At 39.1% G+C, this 15,184-nt stretch overlaps 1 protein-coding gene across 6 annotated transcripts in view; it reads left to right on the forward strand.

Moving 5' to 3' along the window:
• Positions 1-364: 364 nt before the first annotated feature.
• KTN1 (kinectin 1) overlaps positions 365-15,184 on the forward strand; it is a 101,163-nt gene continuing 86,343 nt past the window's right edge. For all 6 annotated transcript variants that reach the window (XM_040641863.1, XM_040641865.1, XM_040641866.1 and 3 more), the window contains exon 1: positions 365-490. The gene's annotated coding sequence lies outside the window, so the exon portion shown is untranslated. The remainder of the gene's footprint in view (positions 491-15,184) is intronic.

A 15,184-nucleotide genomic window follows, 5' to 3' on the forward strand; every position in this document is an offset into this window, starting at 1 on the left:
AAAAAAAAAAATCATCCAGTGTGGGGGGCCAGGTGGTTCTTTAGTGGGAGGGCCACGCAAGACGAAACCAGATTTGGGGAAAGGAGGGAGAGGGAGAGAGAACGAGAGCAGGGCTAATGAATGAAGGGAATTCCGCTGAGCATCCAAACCCTGTGCTCCCACCCCCCACCTAGCTCCGGGACGTTGCCTCGGGAGGAAAGCCCCGGAATCCCGAGCCAGCCCCACGCTGGGGCTTACCGGAGCCCGCGGACAGGCGCGCGGGGGCCGAGGCGGCGGGCGCCTGTCCCTTTAAGAGGCCGGTCTCCGGGCACCGCCGGCTCAGACGCCGGGACGTGCCGGGGGCCGCCCCGCCCCGAAGCCGCCCGTTTCCTGCCGGGCGGCGCGACGGCACCTGAACAACTGCGGCGGCGGCGGCGCCTCGGAGAGGGCGGCCCGGGCTGTACTGCCCGCGCCGCCGCGTCTTCCCGGTCTCCTTCCCCGGCTGCGCAGGGTAAGGGTGAGCAGGCCGCGGTGGGCCGGGCGCTGGCCGCACGGGGGACGGCTGTGCCAGCCGCGGTGTCCCAGAGCGGGCCGGAGGGCCCCGCCGGACGGGGGGCGCGGCCCCGGGGCCCGGACACCTCCCGCCGCTTGTCGGTGCCCGCCGGGTAGGCCTCGGTCGCCGGGTCGCCGCGGTGGAGCTCCTGCCTGAGACGGGCCGCCGCGGCGGGCGGTCTCCGAGGGGCCGCTTGGTCTCGCCGGGCCGCCCAGGGCCCGACCCCGGCTCCGCCGCGGCGCCTGCGAGCGCGGCCGGGGAGTCCCCTGGGGACGTCTCCCGGTACGAGGTTGGCCGGAGAGGGCCCTGGGGTGACCGTGGCGTCTATTTTTAGCTGGGCCTGAGGGCCCCCAGGAGGAAGGCGGATTACCGTCTCCTCGGCCGGTGGACAGAGGGAGCCCGTCTCCGGCGGCGTCCCTGGGCCGGAGCTGGGCCATGCTTACGCCATGCTGGAATTTCAGTTCTCGCCGTCCCTCCGGATACTTAGGGAACCGGCGCTGGCCCCCTTCCCAGTGCTCCCTCCCACCGCCGTGTGTGTGCCCCGGGTCGCGGTGAGGGGCGGTTGGGTCTGGGAAAGCGGCGTGAGGGGAGTTTGGAAAAATGTGTGGACCGCCCTCGAGACAGGGAAGTTATCCCTTCCTCTCCCCGAGGGGTGTGTCTTCCTTAGTAATTCCCCCTCCCCCTTCGGTTTCCAACAATGAGATTTTTGGCGTTGGGGAGCTCGGCCGAAAACCCAAACCCGCAGCCTAGAAAAGTCGTTCGGTAATCAGACACCTGGTGTGGGATGTGCAGCCCCGCACGTCTGTCGTGAAGGAGCATGTGTGCACCAGAGACGGGCAGCTCCCGACGCGGGGAGCGGCATCCTAACCTCGTCCAGCTGCAGCTTGATTAGGTTAAAGAGCGGGCTGTTTAATTTTAGCCATTCCTTCTCCCGGGAGGAAGGAGGAATCAAAACTCGTATTTGGGCCTGTATCAGAGAAGGATTCCTTAGCAGACATGTGGACATGACACTGCCTAAAGAGCTAACTGTTTAAAGTTCTGGGGTTTTTCGAGATGATTTGTGGAAAGTCCTGAAAATTTTAGACACCGGTACCCTGCTATAGGTAAATACCTTAGGGTGTACGAAACACTTCGAATTGCGTAGGAATTGATTTAAAGTTTGAGTTCTTGCTAAATTATTAGGTCGCACTTGTTCTCTCTACCTCACCTAGCCGACAAATGGCAACACTGTCTCCAGCTTGGCTAAAACGGTTGCTGACGAGATTGGGATGATCTTCCCAAGAATAACACTGAGTACTCTGGAGTTGATTTGTATTTGGGGTAGACGTTCTTTGCTATAGACTTTCATATTTACTGTGTTATCTGATAAACAAGCTGCCCCCCCTTCTTTTAGTTTAGGATCTGACAAGAAATAGCTGGGCTTATTGTTTGTAGGTTCTAAGAAAAATTCATTTTCCTCTAACATTGAATTAGAAAGGACTTCTCAAATGTTGCAGCATGAGCAGTCCTAACAGTATCTGTGTCAGGTGTGCTTAGAGAATGAGGTATTCTGTTTACCTTTTTGAGACTCATACTGAAACTTAAAGTGTAAGAAAGCCTGATGAAAAATTTTCTTAAATGTATCAAGCACTTTAGAATTATAAAGGATATCAAGTATTATTTAACCCTTTCTTGGTGACAGGGTCAACATTTTGTTCCCAATTTAGTTTTTCTGTATCATCCCTTAGCATCAGTGTCTCTTTTGCTTGACCACGCAAGTGTTTTCTTGGGTCTCTTACCCCAAGTCTCCTTCCAGTTTGTAGGCCTTAATCTACTTTCAGTAGGGAAAACATTTTAATAATTAGATGTTAAATAACAGTCAATATGGCTTTTCTAATGGGCCTAAGAAGTGAAGGCTTTTTTGAGGCTTAATTTCTAAAGGACTGACGTTAAGATTGTTATTGTTATTGAAGTAAAAATTAAATTTTACTTGAAAAGATATGGAAGATGTATTTTTAATTAAATGTTTTTTATAATTTTTGTATAGCAAAGTTTTAATCTAAAAGATCTCAATACTTTGTAAAAATTTAAATTGTTAGTAAACTTAATGTTTCCAGGAAGGTTTTGGGTTTTTTAGGGATCTGACCTCTAATATGTAATAAAGAAATGTAGAAAGATCATGCTTTGCAGAAACATTCAAATATTCGAGGATAACATCTTAGAAGCTGCTTGTTCTTGTACTATTTATGTTTTTAATTATTTCGAAGGTAAATCTATAGTATACTTAGAGGTTAGAAGCAAGTAACTTGTTCTTTATAAATGACATTGATTACTCTTATGCATAAATAGAGTTGAATTTTATTGCTTTCTCTTTCAGTTTTTGTGAACATGACTTTGGATCTGATCTTAAAAATGTAGTTTATGTGCAAATCATAGGGGAAACATTGGTTTAGATAAGAGTATAAGCTACTTTTTTAATAAACAGAATTAAATAGGGGAAAAATCTTAACTACTGTGAACTAAGGAATTTGATTAACTTAACCTGCTGTATCTGAGCTCTAGAAAAAGAAAAGTAATGACAATTTATAATTGTTTGCATGCCAGGCTGTTTGACTTGCTGTTTAAATATTTTTTGGTCTTTGAGAGTGGTAGCAGTGCAAACCATTTAGGCTCCCCACCCCCCCATAGTATAGGCTTTAATGTTAAAAAGATAAAATAGGCAAAATGTACTTTTAGTACTAAGACTAGTTTTAGTAGAGACTCCAGTAGGAGAGTATTCCTAGGAATTTAAGAAATGTTCCACTTCTTTTGAAAAAGTTGTGATTTAGTATTTCACGTAGCACCTTTACTATTACAAGCGGATTAAGAACTTTCAAATCTGGTTTCAGCAAAGTGATTTGTACACTAAGTGGAACTTAATTAGTTTATACTCCTCTCCTAGGACATTGCTTTTTGGGTTTCTCTCCTCACTAATTGCTTTGCTCTTTCTGCCTTATGATTCATTCTCTACTCTTGAAGTAGAAGTGCTCAGTCCTTGGTTCACTTTTCTTTTTATACTCCCCTGGTGATCTCATCCAAGTCATGGCTTTAAATACCTATATGCTGATGGCTTCCATATTTATATCTCCAGCCCAGGCTTTCCTTCTGTACTCCCAACAACCTGTTTTGCATTTCCACTTGTAGGTGAAGTAGTCAACTCAAAGTGAACTTCCATTTTTCCCTTTTGAAACCTGCCTCAGGTGGTAGGCTCCATCTCATTTGATGGCAGCTCTATCCAGCATTCCGGCAGAAGAAAAGTCGGAGTCATTCCTGACTTATCTCTTTTATCTCTTACACTTGGCATTCTTGGCTCTATCTTAGCTTGGAAATATATCCAGAATCAAGTCACTTCTTACCACCTGTATTGCTCGCTGGGTTGGTCCAAGCCATCTTTAGCATAGATTTCTGCAATTAGCCTCTTGATTGGCCTTCTTCCCTAGCCCCCTGTGGTCTTTTTCAACTCAGCAAACAGATCCTATCACCTCTCAAAACACTGCAGTGATTTCTCATATGCAGGGTAAAGGCCAAAGTCCCCATGGCCTGCAGTGCCTTACAGAATCTACTCTTCCCATTCTCCTTTACTTCTCAAGTAGCTACTACTCTGCCCCCTGCTTATTTCTCTCAAGCCCCACTTGCTGTCTTAAGGCCTTTAAATTGACTGTTGTCCCTCCTTGGTTATTTTTCCCTAAGATATCAGCATGGCCGACTCTCTAGTCTCCTTCAAATCTTTGTTCTTCAAATGTTTTTCAAAATGTCTATCTTACTGCTTTATTTAAAGCTGCACTCCCTTGGGGCGCCTGGGTGGCTCAGTTGGTTAAGCGCTCAACTCTTGGTTTTGGCTCAGGTCCTCATCTCAGGGTGATGATGCAGCCCCCTAGTGGGGCTCCGAGGTCAGTTGGGGAGTCTCCTCTAGATTCTCTCTCCCTCTCTCCCTCTCTCTCTCAAATAAATGAATCTTAAAAAAAAAAAAAAAAAAAAAAAAGCTGCACTCCCCTACTTAATGAGTCTTGTATCCTGCTCTATTTTCTAACTGTGGCACTTGTCACCTTCCTACATACTATATAATTTCCTTGTTGATTGCGTTCATGGTCTCTCCTCTCTGCCCCCAACACAAACCATAATGTAACCTCTTTGAAGGCAGGGCTTTTTGTCTGTTTTGTTTGTTGATGGATCCTAAGGCTCTCGGGCAGGTGTTCAATAAAGATTTATTAAATATCTGTTCATTATAAGTGATTTAAATCCTATCCTGCAGTTTCTTACTGTGATGGATACCGCATTCTTGAACACATGGAGTTTTTAGTTTCCTCCTTTCCTAGGAACAGAGAATAGAAGAAAAGTGGCAGGAGGCCTTTGGGAACCCCTTGTTGGAGGTAGTGATGTTAGAATGTTGTGGAGATCTTCTGGACCTTCCCTGTGTGATTAGGACTATTGGTTAGGTAACTTAAAAAGTTGGTTAAAACAAGAACTCAAATATCTGTGTACCTTAAGTGTTTCGTTTTAGCATAAAACATTTATTTTTGTCTTTTTATTTGGATCAATTTCTTGTCTTTGAGTAGGGGTTACTGATCTTTTTTCTATAAATTATACCCTAAAAGCATTGCCTATGGTTTCTAGTATTGGTTTCTTTAAAATGGAATGAAAATGTAGGCACTGGGAAACTTTCCAAGTTAAAAATCATTCTAGATTTTCCACTCATTCATTAAAGCGTTCCAAAGGATGTAACTTAGTTTTTATAGAAATAACAGCTTCTGTTTTTATTCTATTTAATGAATTTATAGAAATAAACGAGTATATAGGAGAGTAGACTGCTCACCAGAAACTTTTAGCTTTCTGTAGATGCTAGCCCATGTATTTTTACCAAGGGGAGAAATGTCATTTACTCTAGTGAGAGAGGTCCTTTAAGATAGCTTCCATATTGAATAGGTTTCATGGGGGCTATAGGATCCTAGCTGCCTACTCTTACTGGAAGAAAATGTCCTTTATCTACATTTCTTTATTTTGACTGGTCAGTAACATTTATGATTAGTTATCAGAACTTAAATGATTTTCAGTAATTGTCTATCAAGAGACTTGATGATATGCTACATTCTCACTGGAAAATTTGGGACAGTTATTACTTACTTTTGCACATGAGTCATTTAAGTTGTCAGGGGAACAGTCTGGCCTGGTGTAATAAGCTGGAAGTCAATACTTAGGAGACCTACAGGTCCTAAACTTTAATAACTCCAAGATTTTATGTAAGTTTCTTTTTTCTCAGTACTTTATATAATGTGTGATGTAATGGAAAAAGCATGGTAGGGAGTCTGCAGAGCTTAGGTTTGGTTTTGCTAGTTAGTACCACTTACTGTATGTGTGAACTAAACTATCTTACTTAACCTGCCTAAGGCTCATTTGCCTTGCTTGTATTTTCTTACTAGTTGCTGCATAAGTGATAGCTAATTATTGGAGTGCTTATTTGCTGTATGTCTCTGTAAACACTTTATGTACAGTATCATATTTAATCCTTTCAAACAGTTTTATGAGATAGGTACTATTTAGTGGAAACTAGGGAGACAGGTTAAATAATTTGTCCAAAGAGCAAGTAAGAGGAGGAACCTGAATGTAAACTGAGGTATTCTGACTCTAGAGTCTGTCCTCACTCGTTGAGCTGTTTTGTAAGTATGCTTTCGATAAATAAATAAATAAAATAAAATAATATAATGGGGTGCCCGCTGGCTCCGTTGGTGGAGTGTGCCACTCTTTACCTTGGGGTCGTGAGTTCAAGCCCCACGTTGGGTAGAGAGATTACTTAAAAAAATTAAAATAAGGTGCTGTCTATGTGCAATTATCTGTTAGGTGTTAGAAAGCTACATTAAGGTTATACAGATTTTTTTCTCCCTGAGTTGGAGGATTGGCTCTTAACGTTAGTGACTTAAATTTGAGAACTTGAAATTTTTCAAGTGGAGAAAATAGTAAAAGCAACTTAAAACCAAATGCTATAAAATGTTTTATGTAGAAAATAGGTAGATTATGATCTTTCTAGATTCTAAGAAAATTTTTGTTTCAATTCCTGTGAATGTGTATTATGAGTTACTGCTGTGTGATCTTATAGGCATTGCTCAGTGATTATATCAGAAAGGCCAACCCTTATCACCCTGCCTAAAATACTCTTTCTATTCTTTCTCCCAGCCTTATTTTTCTTCACTGATCAGTTACTACCTACCATTATAGTATATGCTTATTTATATTGCTTGATAGCTGTCTCACCTATAAGAATATAAGCACTATGAAGTGGGGAATTTGTCTTGTTTACCACTTAATGATATCTCTGGTTAGGTGGTGTTCAATAAATGAGTTGCTTGATTGAACATGGTTAGGGCTCACTGAGCCTTCTGCTTGTCATTTGTGCCATTCTCCTCTGTTAGCATGGCTAGTTGATTTACATGAAATGTCATGTAAAATGAGACTTCAAGAATAAGGGTTTCAGGGTTACTCTTGAGAGCGGAATGGAAAGCTGTTTAATACACGTATTTCGGCAGAAATAGATCTGTGTGTAGTACCAGTTAACTTTGTTGACAGTAATGTAAGTGTTGCGTACATAGTTTAGTGATTATATGTGTTTAGATGTAATTATCTTTGAAATAAACTTGAACAAGCTAAGCTGTACGATGAAAGCTCCCAAGTGTTCTGAACGCTATGTTGGTGAACATTTAAGATATTACCTTATATTTTTAATATCCACACACAGGTTGAATTCATTTATGTTGCTTTTGACCTGTACTTACTTAGTTTATTGGGAAGTCATGTTTATTTGAAATATGCTCTATAATTCCTTTACAGTTTTCATAACCTGAATGCCTGAGGTTGACTGACAGTTATGATTTCTGTGACGTGAATTTCTCAAGCTTGTCATATCATTTGGTACTCTTCATTTCTGGGTACAGTTTCAGGTACTGTGGTGTATATAATACTTGTGGTTGTTACACTGTTGCTGATGAATGGGAGTAATTTTTTAAATCGCTTTCAGTTTGACCTAGATGTTAACTGTAATTTTAAGTTTAAATTGGATCCTTTGTAAGAGTGACTTCGTTCTTTTGTTCCTTTGATGGTTGGGGGTGGGGCATTGTCCAAAAAATTGCATTTATTTTTAACCTGAATGAAGTCTTTCTGAACTTGAAATTTTTGGAGCACTTTTCAAGTAAAATACACATTTAAGATTAGCCTTGGAATTATATGTTAAATATAACCCATGCATTTACCTTGTCTGATAGGGGCAGGGGAGAAAAGAAATACTTCATAAATAGTAAATAACTGTAGAATGAGCAAGGCTGAATTCTAGTCTGCCTGTCTAGCATTATTTATCTGGCATAAATTGAGGAATTATATTCCATATTCTTTCAGTTTTATTTGAGCAGACATCCCAGCAGCATTAAAAATAACGTTCTACTATTTTTTTTTTTTAAGATTTTATTTTATTTTTTTTTTTAAGTAATCTCTACACCCAACATGGGGCTTGAACTCACAGCCCCGAGATAAAGAGTCTGTCACTCCACTGCCTGAGCTAGCCACGTGCCCCTAAAATAACACACTACTTTTTGTGTAAGGAGTTTTAGTTATTACTTTGGGTTACTATATTTGATTTCTTAAGATAGCTTTGTGCTAGGTCAAGAAAATACTGGGTATTTTTGGTAAAGATTTTAGAAATTTCTTATTTTATATTTTGAAGTATTTGCTTTTATTTTTTTGGGAGGGAGGGATTTGTTCCAAAGTATAACTTTCTAGAGGTATTCAGCACTGTCATAATTATGTTGTATAAATTTAAGAAGCAGGGAAGGCTATGCCTGTTTGCTTGTTAGTTTTAAATTTACGTTTACCTCTTTGTACTTGTCATCTTTTTATTTTGTTGAAAGTTAAAACAAATATTGAGGGGTGCCTGGGTGGCTCAGTCGGTTAAGTGTCTGACTTTGGCTCAGGTCATGATCCCAGGGTCCTGGAATTGAGCCCCATATTAAGGTCCCTGCTCTGTAAGGAGACTGCTTCTCTCCACCCCCCTTCCCTACCACTCCCCCTCCTTGTGTGGGCTTTCTCTCTCTCTCAAATAAAACAAAGACTGAATGATTCAGGTGTACAAGAGAGTATAGAATGTGTCTGTACAATTTAAAGATTAAATAAAAAAAAAATACCCTGTACCAAATACCTGTGTACCTTTCATTCAACTTTGTTTAAAATTTTTTTCTTTTAAAATTAAGTACATAAAAATAGTATTTATAAGTAAGGTACATGTAAGATAAAGAGTAAGGATACAGTAAACAGCTTTGTACCTAATCCCCAGTTCAAGAACATTATCCTGACTTTTAATTTCTTTATGTGCTCTTCTCCTCCAGAAGTAACCATTTTATTTGCTTTTTCTTTAGTTTTGCCACATATATTTGTATACCTAAAATATTTTTTTGTTTTGTTTTTGAACTTTATAAATGAGATTCTTTTGTATGAGTTTATTTGCAACTTCCTTTTTACCCTCAGCTTTATGGTCCTGACATTCTTCAACCATGTTATATATAGCTCTACTTCATTCACTTTCTTTTTTTTTTTTTTTTTTTTAAAGATTTTATTTATTTATTTGACAGAGATAGAGACAGCCAGCGAGAGAGGGAACACAGGCAGGGGGAGTGGGAGAGGAAGCAGCAGGCTCATAGCGGAGGAGCCTGATGTGGGGCTCGATCCCATAACACCGGAATCACGCCCTGAGCCGAAGGCAGACGCTTAACCGCTGTGCCACCCAGGCGCCCCTACTTCATTCACTTTCACTGCTGTGTGGAATTTCATTGTATGAATATTTTTCACTTTATTACCTGTTCATGGGCATTTAGGTTGTTTCCACTTTTCTTTTGCTATTGTAAAAAAGGATGCTGTGAACACCCTGCATAGGTCTCTTGGTACACTTGCATGCCTAAGTGTCTCCAGGATAGTGTTTTAAAAAACATTTTTGTTACTACTTTAATAAATTTTACATTATGAGACTCAGTACATTATCAGATGTGCCACATCTATAACAAAAAAAGTTTGTTAAAAAAAATGCCTGTGTGATTCTAGTCCATTTCATTAAAGATAAGAATAGTGATTAAGACCCACTGAGTTGATTTTTGCTATCCACTAATGAGCTGAGATTTGCAGTTCAAGCATATTGTTTTGGAGCTCCTGTTTACACTAGGAGTGGGATTGCGGAATTGTAGGAGGGGTTCATTTTCAGCTTTATTAGGTAGTGCCAAGATGTTTTCCATTGTTTTTGTACCAGTTTATTCCCCTCACTAATATATACATGTGATGGCTCACATTCTTGCCTATACTTGATAATTGGCAAATACTACAGTTAGATACCCTAATGAAATGATACCTTGTAGGTTTTGCATTTCTGTTTACTGAGAGGAAACATCTTTTCTAATGTTGGCTGGCTGTGTTTCCCCCTTTCCTCTGCAGTGGCTGTTTATTTTTCTCTTGGGTTGTTCTTTATGATTGAGAGGAGTTCTGTGTATATGTTCTGAATATTCTTTGTTGACTAGTACCACAAATGTCTTCTCCCACTTTGTGGCTTCTTTTGTGTGTGTGTGTGTCTTCTTATATATTGTCTTAGTAAAAGTTAAAAATTTTAATGTAGTTCAATTTATCAGTATTTTCTTTTTATGATTTATACTTTGTGTCTTAAGAAATTCTTCCCTACTTCAAGGTTATAAAGATATTCTTACATGTCCTTTTATGTTGCCTTTCACAATTCTTTGCCTGGAATTGATTTTTGTTATTTCTCTTTATGCTACTGTTTTCTCTAAAATTTTACTACTTAGCATTTCAGTTTGTTTTTTTAAGGCTAAAATGTGTGAATTTACTAGATGCTTTGAAATAAGTCTTTGAGTTACCAGTTTTTATTCAGTGTCCACAGCTTGCTTTTATAGAGTGGTAAGAAAATAATTATGTAAGAATGTTAAAATATGGATAGAGTTTAAGTTTAGATAACTTTGAAGTCTCCACTCACCCCATGTGACTTTATAAGAGATTTGTAAATATTTTAGCAATGGTAGTGTTTGCAGCATGTAGTTTCCTTAAGTTACGGACATTTGTTGTGAAGCAGTCTGGTTAATTATTTCCTGAAGTAGCAGCTCTTTGTGCTTGATATTTTACAATTTCACCTCAGTGCACTGTAAGAGTGGAAAAACTTCTATATGTCTTTGTACTAAGAGTATACGTATACTCTGAGGAATCCAATCTTCAAGTTAGGAAAATTCTCAGCTCTTTAAATTCGGTGTGTGTTATTTTCATTTCTCTTTTGAAAGACCTAAGTTGGGGTCTTTGTATCTTAATTGTTCTTTCAGTTTTTTTCTCTTTATTTTTCTATGCCTCATACTAGGTGAATTCAGTACTACTATGTAGCAGTTTACCAGTTCTACTCTATTCAGTATAGACTTTATTTTGTCTGTTGAGTCTATATGCCAGTATCTACAGTTTTCATTTCTTATATTTGGACTTGCTTTTTCATATACACCTATTTCAGTTCTTCCTGTTTTTGTTCTGTTATCTTTTTGCTACTTAGAAAAGGGGTCTCTTATCTCTCTGACATCTTCAGCATGTTCAAATTTAAAAATCTTTGGGAAGACTGTTTCATAAAACTAATACCATTTGGTGTTAATTAATTTTTTTATTGATCTTCCCCTCCCTCCTCCATCATTGAAATGATGTGTGGTTTGAAATTTTGGTTAGGCTTATTTTGAGTGGAGATTATTTTAAACTTTTTTTTCCATCATTGCTAACGCCCTGTACCTCTCTTCCCAAGTTATTTAGTTTCTACCAGGCCCACTGTGCCTCTAGACACAGTATTTAAAAAAAAGCAAAGTGGATAGATGTTTTTAATATGCAATCATGTACTAAGAAGGAGATGATTATATATATATTGCTCTTACTAAAAGTAGAATGAAGTCTGAAAAATGATGACTATCCATGGGGGAGAGAAGCATAGTATAGAAAAGCACAAGGGTATAATCTGTGCTTTGAATTTTTCTTTTTCTGAAGACTTGACTTTGGAGCCATTTAAATATTTTACATAATTATTAAAAAAAATTTAAAAATCCCAAAAATCAAAAGTAAAATGAAACCACTGAATCTTACTTGTATTCACTTGTGGACACCAGAGTGAACTATGCCATGTGACTTTAAAACGTGGTAATTTGACTGTATGTCCCAATTAGAATATACCCTAGGAAGAGAGTGGAGGAGGGATGGCAAAAAAGGAAAACAAATCTTTGACTATTATAGTCATAATTTTGGTAGTAATGTGTACATTACGGGCTAAATGAAATGAGTGATTACGTTGGTATTATTGAAAACTGAGATTTTTAGCATTGTTGAAAACTGATGTAGTGTTAAGGTCAGTGAAATTAAGTAAAATTTCCGTAGTACTAAATTTGAATGAAAGGATCTGTATGAGTCATGCAGTAATTTAGCTTATTAAAAATGTATGCATTTTCTGGCCCCAAAGACCCAGAAACAATGATCAACCTAGTAGCAAAAAAACATTCCTGGTCCCTAAATTGTGGTCTTTAAATACCTTTCACAATAAAAGTAAACTAGTGCTTAGAATGGCCATTTTCTAAGGCAGGAAATGTATGAAACAAACCTACAGATTAATGATTAATTTCTGTTACAATATTACTGCAAGGTTAGAGACAATATACATTTATTATACCATGGTTTCTATGGGTCAGGAATTTGCTTAACTGGGTCCTCTGCTTAACTGGGTCTACAGTGTTTCACAAAGCTGCTATTACCGTGTTGACCAAGGCTTGGGCCCCATCGGAAGCTTAGCTGGGGGAAGATCTGCTTCCAAGTTCATGTGGTTGTTGGTAGCTTTTGGATCCTTGAAAGTTGCCTAAGTGGAAGCCTCAGTTTCTTGCTGGTTGTTGTCTAGGAGGATGTTCTCATCTTATCTCCTTGCCATATGTCCCTCTCCATAGGCAGCTTATAACATGGAAGCTTCTTCAAAGCCATTAAGGAAGAGAAAGTGTGTCCTAGTAACATCGGTTACAGTCTTAGGTAATGTAATCATGTATATGTAATCACTTTTGATCCTGTCACTTTTGCCCTACTTTACTGATTAGAAGCAAGTCAGTTCTCAATAGGAGGAGATTGCACAAGGGTGAGAACACCATGAGGCAGGGACCATGGGGACCACTCTAGAGTCTGTTTGCCACAGCCTAGAACATATCCGAAGTAATAGAGAGGTCCAAAACTATGAGAGTAGTGTCAAAACAACGCAGGAGCCATCCTGAATAATATCCCATTGGCCAAAAAGGGGGGAATTTGAACATTAATAAAGATAGTAATTAATGAATTAAGACCAATCAGATGTTTAATCTATGAATTCAAGATACTAAAACATTAAAAAAAAAACCCCATTAATTAGTTGCTATTAGACCAGCTTATTATTTTGACAACTGGTAAATAAAGAAAAATAAACATTTGTCCAACTCACATGATTTGTGTCTCAGGGTAACCAAATAGATCAGAAGAGAAATTTCTATAGATGTATTCTACCTAATCAAGAAAGAATAATAGAATACCACCATTTTGTATCTCTTAAGACTGTCTAGGCAAAGATCACCAGTAGCTGCTATTGTCACTACAAAGGGGGAGACGTCTGGACATTAGATACGTACTTCTAGAAGTATGCCACGCTGTCTATGCCATAGTCATACACTCAACTCATAATCCTTAATCTGATGTAGCGTTATTTTTTTTAAAGATTTATTTATTTGAGATAGAGCAGAGCAGAGAGGAGCAGAGGGAGGGAGAAACTTAAACAGACCCATGCTGAGCACAGAGCCTGATGCGGGGCTCCATCTCATGACCCTGAGATCAGGACTTGAGCGGAAACCGAGAGTTGGTCGCTTAACCGACTGCGCCACCTAGGTGCCCCCTGATGTAGCCTTTACATTTACCAATTTATAGGAAATAAAAGGACAAAAAACTTGTTAAATACTATGAAGAAGCCATCAGCAAAATTCATACTGGGAATCCCTATAGGACCAACTGGTTTTTCTAACCCCAAATTCTAAGAATGATAAACTGAATAATAAAAAGAGAAACCAAGATGATAAATGAATCAGTCAACATAAAATAACTGAAAAGATATTTACAAAGTAGTTGGGTTGATGTGAATACTGGCTTACTACTTGATATTAAGGAGTTGTTAATTTAAAATTGGCTGTAAGACTAGATGTTTTGTCTTCTTTCCTCTCCAGGTTCAGAGCTTTTATAAAGCTGTAACTCTAGGTAATAGGTTTGCAGCCTGATTATTTTTCATCTCCTTTCTCTTCCTCTCCTCTCCTTCCCATTTTCTCCTCCTCCCTGTCCCCACAACCTGTGCAAATCTTACTCCCATTCCTACCCCTTAGTGTCAAGTAGTGAATCTGGTTCACTTCTGTTGCTGTTATCTGCAGGAGCTGAATTTCTGACCTTTTGCTTCCTAGAGTCAGTATCTGGTCATCTTCCCCATTCTTTCTTTCCTATACTGCATTTAGGTATTGGTTACTGTTTTGGATTTTTATTGTTTCTGACTCAGGGAGATGTTATTTTAGTTTTGAGTTCAGCCATATCTTTTGTTAATCTCTTTTTGTGTTTATCTATCATTTCAAATGTTTGGAATAGAACCATCCTTACCAGAAGTCTTCATCTTCTTTTTTACCTGTTATAATCCTAATTTGTTTTTTGATGCTCAGCCCACAGTACCCTGACTGCTCTAGTTCTGTTATCTGTTCTCTTGCTTTGTGCAACTCTGCCTTCTTTTAATCTTGTTGGGTATTTTTCAACTCTATAATAGAGAACAAATCTGATTTTAGTATCATACTAATTTGTTATGATTGCAATCATTTAAAATTCATAAGCCTTGAAGTGTGATTCTTGTTCCTGCTAGTTGATATCACTCATCCCATGCTTCTTTAGTCTGTTTTGGAGTGTAGATATCCTTTGCTAGTCTAACTGAAGCTGAATAATTTTTTTCTTTTCAAGGTAGAACTGGTATCTCTTGCTGCCTTAATTCTTGTTGCTTGTTGCCTCAAACTCAGAATTAAGTTTACCTATGCTTTGTTTAATGTCTTGAATTCATTCTTGAAAACCCTGCTGCCAAGTGAAAAGCCATTACATGAAAACGTATTTCCATTAATAAAAAAATTAAAAAAAAAAAGATTTTATGTATTTATTTGAGAGAGAGCACAAGTAGTGGGCAGAGGCGGGGAAGGAGAGTGGGGGAGGAGGGGTGGGAGAGGGAGAGAAGAGAGCCTGATGTGGGACTGGATATTAGGACCCTGGGATCATGACCTGAGCCAAAGTAGACACTTAACTGACTGAGCCACCCATGCGCCCCTCCGTTAATTTTAATGGGAAATTATGCTGTTTTCCATCTCAACCGACCAACTTCTCACATAAGAAAATATTAATTTAGCAATGAAGGTGAGTTTCTGTAAATATAAACAATTTGAAAATAATTATACTTTGAATGTAAAGTGTAATTGATAAAGGTATACTGTACTTGCCAGAAGTGGAAGAGAAAACTTGGTGATGGTGGTGGTCAGTGGGGTGTTTACTCCCTGGAAAGTTTATTCTTTTTGTACC

Source organism: Ursus maritimus, unplaced genomic scaffold (genome assembly GCF_017311325.1).
Source record: "Ursus maritimus isolate PB19 unplaced genomic scaffold, ASM1731132v1 scaffold_25, whole genome shotgun sequence".
Taxonomy (NCBI): domain Eukaryota; kingdom Metazoa; phylum Chordata; class Mammalia; order Carnivora; family Ursidae; genus Ursus; species Ursus maritimus.